The sequence below is a fragment of the Sitophilus oryzae genome, unplaced genomic scaffold (genome assembly GCF_002938485.1).
Source record: "Sitophilus oryzae breed Bouriz unplaced genomic scaffold, Soryzae_2.0 scaffold_2006_pilon_pilon, whole genome shotgun sequence".
NCBI lineage: Eukaryota > Metazoa > Arthropoda > Insecta > Coleoptera > Curculionidae > Sitophilus > Sitophilus oryzae.
Genome location: NW_022146732.1, coordinates 2819053 through 2831780, shown reverse-complemented (window position 1 = coordinate 2831780; position 12728 = coordinate 2819053). Strand labels below are relative to the sequence as shown.

The 12728-nt window shown below is 31.7% G+C and overlaps 1 non-coding gene across 1 annotated transcript; it reads left to right on the top strand.

The window, feature by feature from the left end:
• Positions 1 to 2211: 2211 nt before the first annotated feature.
• Trnas-aga lies at positions 2212 to 2293 on the top strand. Its single transcript has one exon. It is a non-coding gene; the product is annotated as a tRNA-Ser (tRNA).
• The last annotated feature ends 10435 nt before the right edge of the window (positions 2294 to 12728 follow it).

Sequence of the window (12728 nt, the reverse complement as noted above, 5' to 3'; positions counted from 1 at the left end):
TAAGAGAGGTCAACTTAAGAAGCAGACGCCCCTGGAGAGCTCAACCCTTAACGAGAGGAAATCGAGAGGTACGATATTTGTGTGCTCAAGATCATGTTCAGTGGTCGAATGAACAATGGGCCAATGTTCTCTTCACGGATGAGTCACGCTTTGGAATTCATCCGGATTCGAGAAGGCTTAGGGTATGGAGAGAACCGGGAAATTTTATTCGGTTGGATCATGTTCAGGAAGTGCACCCTTATTAAGGTGGAACAGTTATGGTCTGGGGAGGAGTCCAGTTAGGCCGAAAAACCGATTTCGTTTTTCTTGAAAGGTTTCTAACAGGAATCACATATCATGATTTAATTCTTAAGCCTGTCGTGTTACCATATGCCAATGATTTTGGGAGAAACTTCATTCTCATGCATGACAATGCAACGCCTCATACAGCCAGAGTGGTAAGTGAGTTTATCAATGCTCATCAATTAAACATCTTACCCTGGCCGGCACAATCTCCCTACCTCAACCCCATTGAGCACGTATGGGACGCGGTCCAAAGAAGAATTTTGAGAATGGGTATGCCTCGTGAGACTCGTAGGGATCTGGTTCGGGCCGTGAATGCAGCGTGGCAGGCTGTACCTCAAGAAGAGATCGACAACCTGATCAGGAGCATGGAGAGACAATGTAGGGCTGTAATGAACAGTAGAAGAGGCCATACCCTTCATTAAGTAAAAATGGTTTTATCTTTTTTTTTTTTAATTCACAGTTTAGAATAAAAAGAAATGTGTGTATTTTTTTGAGTTCAATAAAAATCGAGGTAAATTTGAAAAATTCGGTAAATTTCGCATTTTTATTTCCAATACGTCCTGTGAACTATTTGTTTATTTTAATTTTATTATATCAGAAATGCAAATAATAAAATTACTGTCGATGGCTGGATAAAATTGTAATATCCCTAGACTTTTCCGGTGTGTGTATATTAGTATAGATATTCATTTTTAATTTTTTAAGTTTTTCTTGCCGGTGGATGTAGATATTTACAGTTATAGTAGTTGGTCTTGGCAAATTATCACACATTTTAAAAACTTATATTTTTTTACAGAAGCCCTCCAAGTTAAACGACTATGAACAGATAAAACCGACCAGATAAGACCGGTAATTAATGTCAAAGCAAACGTCATAATTCAGCCTGCCTTTAAACAAACACACTCGCCACTTTCATGACCTTTAACTGCATTTATTTATCTGCTATAATTTTAATAATGCATGGTTTTATTGATGAATTGCACACTAGTCCAATCACGGGCATGACTAAATGCACATATCGCTATCTCTTTTGCGAAAGAAAATAGATAGTTGTTTATGCGAATGATCCCTATTTGTCAGTAATTAATTGTTTGGAACAAAGCGTTATTATTTATGTGGATTAAATTGCGCTATAAATAAAGGTGAATGAATATAATTAAATGTATTTAGGCTAATGAATTGAATAATTGATTTCAAGAGAATTTATGATATATTTATAAGCGACTGCTGAGTATATATTTATTTTTAGTTTTATAGAAATAGTAGAAGAATATGGTATGTATTTGGGACAACTAATTCACAGCTCTGGATCTCTACTACCAGAAATCAACAGAAGAATTAAGTTAGCATGGAATACTTAAGCAGCCTGGTATACAGGGGGCCAAGAACGTCGGAACACGTAGGAGCTGGAATAGTATGGTCAAAACAAAGAATACCTTTTCCAGGAAACCTATCCAGGGATGTCACAGTCTTTCAGACGGAAATAATAATGGCAATCAATAAAGGCAGGAAATAATACACATATTTTTAGATATAGTATTTTTAAATAGTGTATTTCTTTGTGTTTTTTAGTAGACCTCCTGAAACGTTAAGCATTTATTGTCGATTTTGTAAACTTATAAAAAGCCACTTACAAGCATTTTAAATGTTTGTATTGAAATAATAAAATCATGAACAATATACCTATATCGTTTTTGTACCTGTATATTTATATTCGTCAATATCATATATATTTAAACTAAAATGGTGAATGCGCCAGGATATCAAGGACCATTTTTGCCATGTCATTTGATAGAAAATTAAATTGCAAAAAATAATCTTATAATAATATGAATCCTCATACATTTGTATAGATAGATTAGTATACTTATGTTTATATTAGTATGATAATAGTTTTGTTTCGAATAAGACGCTGAAAGGCCATGAGCAGTCGTGGCCGAGCGGTTAAGGCGTCTGACTAGAAATCAGATTCCCTCTGGGAGCGTAGGTTCGAATCCTACCGACTGCGAAATACTTTTTGATTTTTTTTATATACTTATAATTAATTTTATCACTTTTAATCAGTTCAATCAATTTTATATAGTCTAAAGCTTCATACAGAACATCGAAATTTGGGGAATAAATTAGTGGTTTCAATTATACTTTATAGTTTTGAGTTTACGACCATTCACAATGTCTAAAAAATACCATTTAAATTAAAAGAATGTCCTAGCAACAGCTTGCGGTAGTCAGTTGTATAAAAAAGCCCAATAATTAGCTTATAAAAAAATTAACTTTTCATTTCTAGCCATAATTTCTCTTGACAGATGATAATCAAAAGCCAAAATTACATTTCTTGCAAGTTTTGAAGAATAATTAAAATTATAGAAAAAGTTAAAATCTTGATAGATATATTTTTTAAAAATATTCCCTAAATAAGAAAAAAGGACATATACGTCCTAAATCTCTATATTATGGAAATGGCAACAATCAATTCATATTAATTTTATTTGCTTTTTTATTAGCATTTTTAAAATTTGTTTCAGAAATTTATAATATTAACATAAGTAAAGTAACTAATAATTACTAAATAATAGCACTATTTCAAAATTCAGTATTTTGTTATCCGTACTATTCCTAATATCATAATTCTAACTTAATCATACTTATTAAATAATTTTGCCTGATAATAACAATATGATATTAATTAGTAAGTGCAATATGTGAATAAAACGATTTTGTAAATGTATAATTATAGTGTTAAGAAAATGCATTAAAATCCAACCAAATCATTTTTTTTAAATAAAATAAAGTAAAATAAAGAAACCAATATTCCTGTAACTACATAACACTGTTCAAATATTTAAAACCAAGAATGCCTATTATGTGAAACATGACGATAAAATTTTACGCTCAAATGCATTTTATAAAATATTAAAATTGTTTTGCCTGTGTTTTATTTTATTTGACAATATATTTGTAAGTTTTATTTATAAAATATAACCCATGGATATAGTTATTTGATTAAAAACATGGAATTTTATATTTATTTAGATTAATAAAACAAAATCTATAAAAAAAACCTTAAAAATGTCTCTCTTAAATAAAGTCAAATTTGTACAATTTTAAACTGTCTTTTACTTCTTATATTTCCCTATATAGTTTCAGTCTAAATATTAGTATTTTTAATAATAATTAATTAATATTTATTGAAAATTAATTTTTTGTTTTGATATATTTTGTATCCGTCAATATTAAAAAAAAATATAGGTATTATGAAGTATTTTTTAATAAAATCTCCAGTTCTAGAAGGAATCAAACAAGTTTTTTTTGGACAATAAAGCTACTAAATTTGATTATATCAGTCATCAGGGGTTTCAGAAATCCGATCATTACTTATCAAACAAAACTTCTTTTTTTTTCAAACGTCACAGAGGTATTAATTTTTGCGACGTGATTGACAATATAAAAACGTCATTTTAACGCCTAGGCATAAAAGTACAAAAGTATATTATCAAAATGATGTGTCAAATTCAACAAGCGTAACTATAGTTTCTCGATATATAAGCTTACAAGGTATTACTTTTAAATACTTTTACATAATTTGCAACATTTGAAATTGTTTAAAAAATTATTTGTAACGTTTGAAAAAAAATTGCATGTTCTATTCGGAGAAAAAATGAATTTTTGTACCTGGCCTAAATGTGTCATTTTTACACCTAATAAAACAATATTCAATTTTTCAAATATGAGATAACTATTCTGAGTAGGTAGTGTATTTTAATCGATATTTTTTCCATTACAAGTTACCTTGATAACCAAAGAACGTATTTTTCAACGTATAAAAATACTAACAAAACAGAAAAATGTGTAAAAATCCACTTTTACCCAACCTTTGGCCCAACAAAAGCCCAGGAATAAGTTTAATTTTAATGGCCGCTCGGATGTTCTTTTGTCAGCACCATAACTCGCCGAGTAGGCGTGGCAACGGCCAATAAAACACAGAACAAACAAAAATCTCACTTGCAACTCATCAAAACACACTGAAACAACAAAAAACAGTTCAAAAATCAACTAGATCCTTAATTTGGGTGGTTTTGCTGTGAAAAAACTTTGTTTGGTAGCTCGCAGGGAATAAAATCAAATCAGCCGTCGCTTTCATGCTGAATGTCGGCGGCCATCTTGGCTATTAAAGCTTTCTCTCCGTCTCTCTCTATGGCTTGCCGTGCTTATCAGTCATTTTGGACGCTCACCGGTTGAGAGAAATATTTTTAGATTTGGCGGCTTTTGCGTGTATTTTCCTCATTTAGAATTATGTTTGGTTCGTTTTTTTATAAACAAAAACGCGTACAGGTTCTTTGGGTAAGTTACTGTTGTGTGAAAGTTTGAAAATAGTACAGTAGAAAGAAATAAAAGTAGTTTTTGAGTGTGATTCAGTTGTTGAGAACTGAAACTACACGTTATTTTTAGGGCATTATCGATTTTATACATTATATTTGACACAGTTGATATTTTTCTCAGATTTTGTTGTGTAGAGTTGTCTAAAACTGTTTCTTTTGATCTAAGCAAATTGGGTGTCTATAAACTAGGCATATTATTGACTTGGACTGTTACCAGAGAATATGCAAATGAAGATTAGAGAGTGGTGGAGAGAAATATGCTTAGATCATCGCTGAAAATTATATCAAAGGAAATAAAATATTTACTATGTAAATATAAAGTTCGTTGACTCAAAAATTCCTAGTTAATAATAATTTAAGCTCATTGAGGAGCAAAATGTGAATTATTTAGTAGCATTTGAATAGTTAAGTTTTTTCAAATTGTCCTAATTGACATTAAAATATGATTTACTAAATTCTAAATAGAACATTTCATGTAAAAGGTCTAAATTATTATATCTATCAGTTTTGAGTCAATATTTTTTAATTCTCTTTCGTGTCGATTGCTGATTGAATTGGAGCCAGAAATGGCTCAAAACGAAATAAGGAAATTACCAACAGATATTCAGGCTGAGGCGACAAACGCCATATCCAAACTACTTCCATTTAAATCCCGAATAACTTATGAAAAGGAATACAAAAATTTTCAAAAATTGAAGCAATTAAAAAACGTGCGAGAAGAAATAAAGTTTTTAACCTATCCTCGCTGCTAAAGTATCATTTAATCTACCATTGCGGTTAAAGTACTATTTGATTTACTATTTTTGATAGCGGTTAAAGTACTATTTGATTTACTATTTTTGATAGATATAAGGCAATTTTAACAGTTGCTATGGAAAAAACAAGTTAAACAACATCAAAAAAATAATTAAAACACTAATTTTTTTTTACGCTTTTTGCTTCTCGGTCTTATCTCACAGCAAGCAATTACAAAGTGATCTTCCTCACCTGAGAAGCAAACAAAAAAGCCTGAACGGAATTTATTAGTAGCCGTACGTTAGTTATGTACAATTTTGTATAAATATTTATAGGTGCTTGGTAATCCTCTCACTTGCTTCCTCCTAAATATTCATAAACTTATTTAAATATGAGCGAGATAAGAAATGTTAATTAATTATTATTGATGTACCTCACTTGTTTGAACACTGGTATTTTTTTTTCGTAAACTTAATAAAAATATGTTCAAACAGATATTAAATAGAATGTATCTGAAGTTTTTCGATGTTTCAAGCATATAAAAATAGTAGGTACTAAACAAGACAGAACTAAAAAATAGCTTATGAACAAATTTGAGAAAAAATCTAATATGAAAGAATTGTTACCTATCACTACACAATAGAATTTCATTATTTAACTATGGGCAACGGAAATAGGCCTAAAATGTTAAAATTAAAAATAAAATAATTACAAAAAATTTATTTGTAGATGTATTTTAAATTTTCATGAATTTCTAAATATACCTTCTAAAATGTATTACCAGGAATTAATACATTGTATGTTAAACAATTCTAAGGTACAGGTTTTCCTCATATACTAATGCAAACGATAAATTATATCTTAAAATCCATAATTCAAAGAAATGTTTATCATGACCTGATAAATTACGCAATCTTAAAAAGTTATGCATTTTATTTCAATATTTTCTTATAAAAATTTTTTCTTAACTCTTTTTAGAGCAAATATCTTCAACAAAAGAAGTACCGTGATGAGAAATTGGTTTTTAAACTCCTTACTTTGTTAAAATATTCCACAGGGTATTTCAAATTTTCGCAAAAATAGCAACATTTTGTTTTTCCTCGTATATAATAGACGTATCAGGGTTTTAATTGTTAATTTAAAAAGAGATTAAAAAGTCAAGGAACTTAGTTACACATTGCTTTAAAAATCATCAAAATTGGCCCACTAGAACAAAATATATTAAATTTAAAATACACGAAAATTCTAAACTGCTCGTATAAATAAAAATATAATCTATCGAAATGCGTGTTCCACCAATATTATTTTTAATTCTATTTGCTTTTATTATCGTGATTTGTCTGGTACAATGTACAATATCGTGACCACGCCGACTTGTCTCTGAATCTGACGTTCGTTATCAGCCTGGTGTTGTCAAAATAGTTCAGTTTTCAACCGGCTGACCTCTGAACTAAATCCGCGCTTATCCAAAATCGTATCAAATTTATATCTGGGAGCTACCATAATAGTTACTCATATATTTTTAAAAATCTCAGTAAAGAAATACATAATAGATTTATTCTGGTACATTTAATTTTTATTTTAAATTTGATTATTTTTTATTTTGAGTCTTTTATAGTTCGTTTATTTAATTTTTTATCAGGATGATACATCAACTGCTATTAAAATTTATTATAATAAATGAGAAACTTTCTAGATGCATTTTGTTTATTTTTTCGAATTTTGCAAAGAAAAACTGCCACGTTTTTTGCAAGAAACTTACCGAAAAACTAGTTCACTTGAAAAATGGATAAAAGTAATAAAAATGGTACACCTACATGTGAAAAATATAGTTTTGATGATATCTAAAAAAATAAAAAAAAAACTGTTGACTGTCCTTTAGACGTGAAATTTCTCTTTATTTTTCTGCTACTACGGTCCTTATCCCAAACTACATGATCCCCAGTCATAGTTCCATTCATTGTTTTAAGTAGTATTATTAAAAAAATAGAGAAGTTGTATAGTACAAGAAACTCTTCATCTGGCAAAGACAAACAAACAGCAGAATATCCACAACACACAAGGACATTCTTCTGATTGTTTGTCTACCGCCAATGGCCATACAGCACATAGAAAGTCTAAGGTATTTTCGTCATAAATAAATAAACAAACAAACGCTTTTATTGTCAAAATTTTTTACAATTTGTAGACAAAGGTAAAGTAAACAAACAAAAGAGAATACAAAAGAACTATACAAATTACATTGTCAGTCTTATTGTGCAAAATAAACATTTATAAATATTTCACATTTACAATGTCAAAGAAGAAAAAAAATAAAGATAAGATATTCAAAAATTTTTAGTAAGTTTATAGTAAATATAGTAATAGCAAATATTAGACCAGCGTTTGCAAGATCAAATTCGATTATCAAAATATAAGTCATTTACGGCGTAGAACGCCTTATCTAGTAAATAAGATTTCAGTGCTTTGAGAAATGAAGAAAATGATGTTATGGATTTGTTTTCAAATGGCAGGTGATTGTGCATTTTTTTCGAGTTTTAAAATATTGAACTTTTAACTAACTCTGAGCGTGGGGTAGGTAGATAAAGATCTTGCTCCGCGTTCCTGAGTGGATAAGTGTGAGATGGCATTCCTTGAGAAGCTGATACATGCTTACGTATTAAATAAGGAAGAAAGAGTTAATATTTAATTCGAATGGGATAAAATCTATTTAACATGTCGTTTCTGGCACCATATTCTACCTCTGTGTATGTAGTTTGCAACGCCACTTTTGGTTGAAGATCTTAAATGGATAAAATGCACATTTAGTACGTCTGCTCCTCAAAGATATTTTCAAGTTATTACATACTATGAATTACATACTAAAGTGAGAATGAACAGGGCATACCCTAAGACAACTTAACGACAAGAAATATATTCAAGACAATAGAGATTGATACGTTTGACTTTAACCCACACAATTTTGCTTTCTTAGAATTTAAATCAAATATTCTCGTTAAGAAACTTAATTTTCTCTTAAAAACCCCGAAAACGCGCTACTGTTTCACTCACTGTCGTAAATCCTACACAAAATATATACCAAAAAACTAAAAAAAAAACGAAAATAAACCAAAACTACCGGCCCCCCAGTTGCGTGATATTCCATACAATGTCAAAAGCGTGATTTACGATATTCCGTGCAAGCTTGTTGGTCTGTAAACCTTGCCTGTACCAAAAACCTTTTCCCTTGACCCTTCTCCATTTCACTTAGCTCTTCTCCCCCTTTCCCCACTACAACTCGATAATATTTTGCTCCCGAATTTAGTGTGTTCGAATCGAAATTCTTGTTTATAACGAGGAAAAATACCGGAATTGTTCCTTTGGTTTTTAATTAACTGGTATTGGAGTTAAATCGCTGGTTTTATAGAGATCCCATCTTATTTTCGAACTCGCCTTGTGCGGTAGTCGATGTCGAATTCGACCATCTGTTATTAGAGATGGTGCGTTTTGTTTGAAATTTCGATAGTAAATCGAAATTCTGTGTAATTAGGTTCTTAAAATAGGAATTGACCTCAAATTTATGGAGGTAATAAAAAAAGTGGGATATATCCTTTATCATAGATTCTAAGTCTAGGAGAGACCAAGTTATAGAGGTGGAGAAAATGGAGATATATTCAGAAGGATAAACAATTGTTGTCTGCAACAGGAAAATCCCCATGTATGATGAGTTATAACTCAAGAAAGGGGGACACAATAAATCGTTAAGGTCGCGGTGGTTAACCCTTCTTTTATAGATTCTAATAGACTTAATTTTAAACTAAAAAACGTAATTCCGTGACCAAACTCAATAAAATATGGAAATATTCAGTCATTTCAATTAGCAACAAACTCAGACTACTAAGAGCCCTAATTTTCCCATTGCCACTTATGCCTTAGAGACCTGGACATTGAAGTTGGCAATGAAACGTAAAATCGATGCTTTTGAAATGTGGTTTTATAGACGGATGCTGCGAATACCGTACACAGCTCGCCGTACAAATATTTCAATACTAGAACAACTGAATATCGAATCTAGACTGTCGATATCAATAAATCAGTCATACTTAAGATACTTTGGCCACATATCCAGGAACACCGATGGCCTAGAAAAACTAATTGTGGAGGGAAAAGTGAACGGGAAACGTCCTAGAGGGAGATCTCCAAACCGTTGGGTGAACCAAATGAAGACAATAATAGGTCATAGTCTGCACGAGGCCAGTACTGCTGCGCAAGAGAGAACAACATGGAGAGACACCATAAATGCGATATCATAATGTCACCATACTCTTATAGAGTAATAGGAAGGAGGAGGATTTTTTTAATAAAAATGGTTTTGGATACCTATAAGTCGATTAGCCCTCAATAAGTACCTATTAGGATTCACTAGCCTAAGATAATAATAGGCTGCATACCGAATGGCTCCAATATAGTAAGCTGTACCTTGTACACTTGCAATCCTAATGCCTATTAATTTTGTAGACAAGAAACTATTATTACTTTGTATACAGTGTGGTCCGAAGTCCGAACTGTATTAAAATAAGATAAAAAGGATAAAAATAAGTAAAAAAGGTCGTATAAATGTATATCCTAAAATGTTTAGTTTCGGCGATACAGGGTGTAGAAGTTTCATATTTTTATTTCGATTGTTTCCAAATAATTTATGAATGGATGAAAATTGGTGTCTGGAAGATTTTTTACATGAAAAATTTGATTTTATGTTAATATGAATTCTAGTTGTTGTTCCACCTACATGTGTTTTAACTTTTTCAAGACACATTTTTAATGTATAAAACGTCTTAAATGTATATTTTTACTCATTAGTTTTATACAGGTACGGACGAAAAGTTATTACTCTTCAAACCAGTTAAAAAATACGTAGGTGGCGCCCTCTGCAAGTAGGAGTCATATTGACATCAAAATCAAATTTCTCATGTCAAAAAACTCCCAGACACCAATTTTCATCCAAATATTGACGTTACTTCATAAATTATTTGTAAAAAATCGAAATAAAAATGAAACTTCTACCTCCTATATCTCTGAAACTAAGCATTTTAGGACACACATTTATACGAACTTTTTTACTTATTTTTATCTGCAGAATATACTGCCGAAATTTTCAGAATACAGTTCGCACCACCCTGTATATCGATTGCTTCATCAGAGATGAAGACTCTGATCTAGAGTTGGATTTTAAGATATTTTATAAAAAATGATCGACTATTTGAAGAAACCTTTTTTGTAAAAAATCCCCCTAAAAAACTATGCACAACAGATCCCCAGCATGTATCGAGAATTTTAAACAAATCGATATGCGGATACCCTGGCTAATTCTAACCAATTTAAAACTCATCTACCGGTTTTTTTACCCGTTACTCTTGGCTCAAATTGCCTTCTTTCTTAAGACGGGTAAAATATGGGCAAATTGCCGCGTCGGTAAATTCCCTAAATTAACAGCGAAATAACGTGTTTAAAATGCCGTTTCGGGGCGTAACTTGACCATGTTTATTACCGCGAGCCTAAATACCCGATCCCCGATTTTACCGTACGATAATTCCTGGAAAATTATTTTTATTAAAACTCCTTTTAAACTACGCCCATTAAAAATCGGTATTATTATCTCCCAAAGTGGACGCTTTCACTAAAATATGAAAATATATTCAATTTTTTTAAGTTAAAATATGATATGATCTCCTGTTTATATTATACACTCGCCGGCACGAAAAACAGGCACCTTTGTATATATTTTAAAGTTTATTATATTTTGTTCTAGTGGGTAGATTTTGATGATTTTTTAAGTAATTTGTAGCTAAATTATTTGACTTTTGAGCATCTCTTTCTAATGTAAAAATAAATGATAAAGTTCCCATCTGTCAATTATACGAGGAAAGTTTGAAACACCCTGTGTAATATTTTAAATATAATAATAATAATAGCTCCCGTATGCAGCGTTTAACGCCTTGGGAGTAGCAAGGTACGGCTTGCCATACTAGAGCCGTTCGGTATACAAGGAAGGTAATGTGGCTAGCACTACGCTTCAACCGCCTATTATTACCTCAGGATTGTGAATCCCAAGTACTCATTTAAGGCTGAGTCGACCTAGGTACCAGTGGCGTAGCTAGCATTGAAAAGGCCCTGTATCACGAATTTTGCGGGGGGCCCCTGAGACAGGACCATGGGGAAGGGGGGGGATTAAATAAAATAAAAAAAACTTACCGTCTGATCAGAATAGCTTATTATTTATTAATAACTCTTACTTACAGGAATAAAATAAATATTCTTTCCAACAATAAACATAAATCGCAAAACAAGGAAGGTATGGTCTTTGGTAAAATTGTACCTACAGAAATAAAATAAATATTCGTTCCAAAAACCAACAACAAACAAACAAACAAACATAAAAATAAAAACAAGAAAATATTATGAAACTAAAATCAAGGAGGGTAACAATAAAATTATTAGGTATATCTTTTTTTTACTGCTCGGTGGGCCCCTCAGGTTACTGGGCCCTGTATCATTGATACAGCTGATACAGCGGTTGCTACGCCACTGCTAGGTACCCAAACTATTTTAATTTTAATAAAAATAGTCGGCTGATGAAATGCCTTGAACCCACTACCTTCAGATTGGTAGACGAGAGCCACCCAGCACCTTATACAAGGTGGCCCATCGAAAACGTTCCGCAAGGCATAACGGCCAGGGTAATTTTTTTCAGAAAATTCAAAAACACGTCAATTTTGTTTGTGAGGGGGACAACTTTTGCCCCAAAAATGGTTGCAAAATCTTCAACCCTCTAAGCGGGGGTGTCCCCAATTTTTTTGGGAAGGGGGGCCAAGTGGTACCGCAATGAAAAGAGCTTTCTATTCTCTATACTTTCCCGCTTCGTTTTTGAAAATTGGTGGAGTCATTGAGAAAATATGAAGGATTGAAATTTGAAAATTTTATTTAAACATTTCTCAGAGTAACGATAAGGATAAATTCCTTCGACCAATTTGCAGTTTTTTCTTATTATTTCTAGATGTTTACGCATTTTTTTCCCTTGCCAGAAGGTTGAAAGATCAGGTGCGGTAATTCCTAGATAGCTGTTCTGTGACTTGTGCGTTGAAGAGGTTGAAGTTCTTTTCAATATCGTTAAACTTTTTAACAATTAAGGTGTACTCACTTGCAGAAAGAGTAGAAATAATCGAACTTTATTTTAAAAATAATGAATGTGGCAATCGGGCTGCGCAGATATTCAATGAACGCCATCCTGACAAACACCTTTATGGCAAAATTGTTCGCGAGTTAGTAGCAAAATTTCGCGAAACTGGTTCC